This window comes from Otolemur garnettii, unplaced genomic scaffold, assembly GCF_000181295.1.
Source record: "Otolemur garnettii isolate 467f Iridium unplaced genomic scaffold, OtoGar3 scaffold00092, whole genome shotgun sequence".
NCBI lineage: Eukaryota > Metazoa > Chordata > Mammalia > Primates > Galagidae > Otolemur > Otolemur garnettii.
This window is the reverse complement of record NW_003852487.1, coordinates 2774756-2778607: the sequence shown is the minus strand read 5'-3', so window position 1 is coordinate 2778607 and position 3852 is coordinate 2774756. Positions and strand designations below refer to the sequence as shown.

At 36.3% G+C, this 3852-nt stretch overlaps 1 protein-coding gene across 1 annotated transcript in view; it reads left to right on the top strand.

The window, feature by feature from the left end:
* The window catches only part of SDK1 (sidekick cell adhesion molecule 1), a 1049055-nt gene that overhangs the window by 186858 nt on the left and 858345 nt on the right, over positions 1 to 3852 (top strand). The gene's annotated exons all lie outside the window — the stretch shown is intronic.

Sequence of the window (3852 nt, the reverse complement as noted above, 5' to 3'; positions counted from 1 at the left end):
TCACTCTGCCAGGTCAGAGAGGCAGCATGTTGGAGAGGAGATTAGGAAATTGTTTTCAAATTCATTTAATACAGATGAATATGTCAATATGATTTTTCTTTCATTAGGACTCTATAAGAATTTCCACTTTGCTACCTTTTGATTTTGTTGTATGAGGTGGAATTTTTATACAAATCCTTTCTTTGTTAATTTTTTGATTATTGGTATTCCAATCTTGCCATCTTGGCTTGCCCTGGGGAAGTTTGCTTAGGTATAGGTGCCACCCGCTTCTTTTGGAGATGAAGTGCCGTATCTGAAGGGGGACCTGTGTAGTAGGGCAGGCAAGAATGAGGGACTGGAAAATGACCAATGGTGAGATGGAACAACAGGTAGGCCATAGCCTCACAACTTGTGCAGTCAGCGTACTATAGTCCCTGGAAGAGGAAATGGAACCTTATACCATAAACTTTATGACACCATAGAAATGAGTGAGAGGTCAACTGAAGACTAGTGGCACCATGGAAATAGGTGAAGGATTAGCTAGAAACTATGCAATCCTGTATGTCAGGAGCAAATACAGTGATTGGGGCAACACAGAATCCTTACTTTACATATAGAAGGAACCAATAATGGAAATGGGTGATGGGTAGCCTAGAACTATGCGTTTCTATGCCTTGTATGTCAGGAGCAAGTACAATAATAGGTACCATATAGAATCTTTACTTTGGTACCCTTGCTTTGCCTGTAGAAAGAACCAATCAGGAAAAGGGAATGTATGGAAAATATATATATAAGCACCTAGACAAAGGAGTTCAGGTAGCAACCTGTTCAGGACTCCTTCTGTTTTATTGGAAGCTTTCTTGTCTGCTTTTGTTTTATCTATAATAAAATCTTTTGCTTTCACTTATGGTTCATGAATTCATTAATTCCTGAAACCAAGGACCCAGTGATAAAATTCTAGTATAACTATAGTTACTATTTATTGAGGGTCATGTATTTTTTAAATTTAAATTTTGAATTTCATAGGTAGCCCAAACATTTTAAGTAACTCACTCAAGGTCATTTTACCAGCTATGTGGCTAAGCTGAGGTTCCTGTCCTAGTCAATTTTACTCAACATGGATGGTCTTATCTGGTTCTGTAGATTGCTTCCTCATGAGGTATGAGCTGCTGCTGTCATTAACCCAGGATTATCTGCTTTGGGAGTTCTGAGTTGGAACCCTCATCTGGGCAGTAATACAGGCAGCAGAGTAGATCAGAATCTTGGGGAAAACAGACACCCTTTGGCAGAGCCTCCCTTCCTCTTTCTTGACCCCCAGAAAACCTAGGACACAGGTTAGAATTGCCTCAATTCATAGCAATGTTTATTTTCCTTTTTCTTATGTCTTAGGAATTTTTCTGGAGGAAAGATGATGAGCTAAAATTCTAGATCAGTTTTTGACTTCCTAATTTTCAAATTTCCTTCTGGATCCTGTTAGTAACATATGAAGTTACATCCCAAAGAGTAAAGTACTGAATTATGTAATCTTATTCTGATCAATTAGTTGTAATTTGTTTAGCTTCAAATGGATTAAAGATTTCAGACTTATTCTTGTGATCTTACTACTTTTACAAAAGTCTCTATTATTGAATAAGTCTTTTTTCTCATTATATTGTGGAAGATGGTAAGTGAGAGAAAGCAAAATATTAAGCATAAAACTGATTACATTAGAAATCTATTCCAGTGTGATTTCCAAACCACATATTTTGATAACTGACTTATTAAAGGGGCTGCCTTTTAAAGAGGAACTAAGGGGTAACTAATCTCTATGCTATTTTACATGACCCTCCCCAACACTCCCTATCCCTACCCCCATTGCCTTGTTTTCTGCCAATCTTCATTCTCTTTATCTCTCATACTTTCTCATAGACTTATGCTGATTACTCCCAAACTTCTATTTCCAGCTTAACTTCTCCCCTGTAATCATTTGTTGATAACAGGATTGTATTCAGGGAACCAACAAAGGTTTTTCTCTCTATTAAAAATATGAAAAAAGAAGTGGATGGATTGCCTGAGCTCACAGGTTCAAGACCAGCCTGAGCCAGAGCAAGACCCCACCTCTAAAAATAGCCAGGCGTTGTGGTGGGGCCTGTAGTCCCAGCTACTTGGGATGCTGAGGCAAGAGAGCTTGAGCCCAAGAGTTGAGGTTGTTGTAAGCTATTACGCCATGGAACTCTACCCAAAGGGGGGGACAAAGTGAGACTCTTCTATCTTAAAAAAAAAAAAAATGAAAAAAAAGCATGACGGTTACTCTTGCCCAAATGTTAGCTCTGGAAATTAGATCTCAATCATGTATAAGATTATAAATGAGCTTACTATCATTTGGCTTGCATGATAGGTCATTTTGAAGAGTTTAGATTTATAATTGTTCAAAATAATTATGTCATTTTTTCAGTATGATATGGTTCGTAATTATAACACTAACGAGCACTGGGGACACTTAAGATTCATTCATACACATACAAGGTGATTTGATGACTTGAAATCAGAGGACATTTGATGGATTTAGCGGACATTTAGATGTAATTTGCCTTTCAGTGGTACTTTATAGTTGACTTCAGAAAACTTTTTAGATAGGATTTCTTGGTAAATTAAAGGATTTAGGTGAATGATTATGAAATAATTGATTAAAAAATGTGATGTATTGGTTTTCATTGAACTTAAACTTGTATGGGTTCAAGTTGAAATCTAATTCAATATATTTTAGATTTTATATTTCCCTGAACATCTTTTGGTGTATTAATTTTGTTATGCTTATCATTCTAATCTAATGATGGTTTAATGTTTGCAAACCTGAATAAATTTGTAGGCAAGGAGTTCTGTGGTGTTTTTTATCAATGAAGACTGAAATTTGGCAACTGAGATGATAAAAAATGAAAAATTTTAAATAGAAAGTAAAAATGATTAAACTTTAGAAATTAATTTTACTTTTCCTGGTTATGAGCTATATAGTAATTTTCTCTTCCTTTAACATGTAATATTTTGAAGGTGACTGAACTTGTTGAATATTTAAATGAGAACAGATTTGCATTTCTTTTCCCTGAAGCCTATGGTCTACAGTTGTAAGTAAGAGCTAGAAGAATGCTAACCTACTTTTAAAAAAGTCATCTTCCTTCCTCCCCTCCCCAGGAACTTACATAGACAATAGAATGTTCTTTTTTTTTTTTAAGAGACAGAGTCTTACTTTATCTCCTTGTAGAGTGCCCTGGTGTCACAGCTCAGAACAATCTCAAACTCCTGGCCGTAGGTGATTCTCCTGTCTCAGCCTCTTGAGTAGCTGGGACTACAGGCGCCTGTCACAACGCCTGGCTACTTTTTTGCTGCAGTTTGGCTGGGGCCGGTTCCACCCTCGGTTTATGGGTATGGCGCCCTACTCACTGAGCCACAGGTGTTGCCCCAATAGAATGTTCTTTAATGAAAGCATATCTTTATCTCATTCTTATTATTTTATTGAGCAAAAGTATAGAACCTGAATGTCTAATGGATTAGTTATAATAAAAAGAAATTCCTGGATTGTGTATCTAAAGGGCAGTCACCCCTCCTCAATCATTCCAGGAGAGTCTGGTCTGATTTAACATTTTTCTTTCTAACTGATCTCATGACACTAAAAGACAATTAATAAATTCTTTAAAATCAATATGCGACATTTTATTGCAGTCCTTCTACTTTTGTTGTTCAGTGTGTTTCAGGGATGAAAAGAGATATTCCAGTGCAAAAAAAGAATCTGAAATCCTGAGTGATAAGTGGTAAATTACTTTTAAAAAGTCTTCTAACATTGTTATTTCCCAGATTTGAGGGGTGGTTTTTGGGGTGGGATAAATGATGAATGTGATT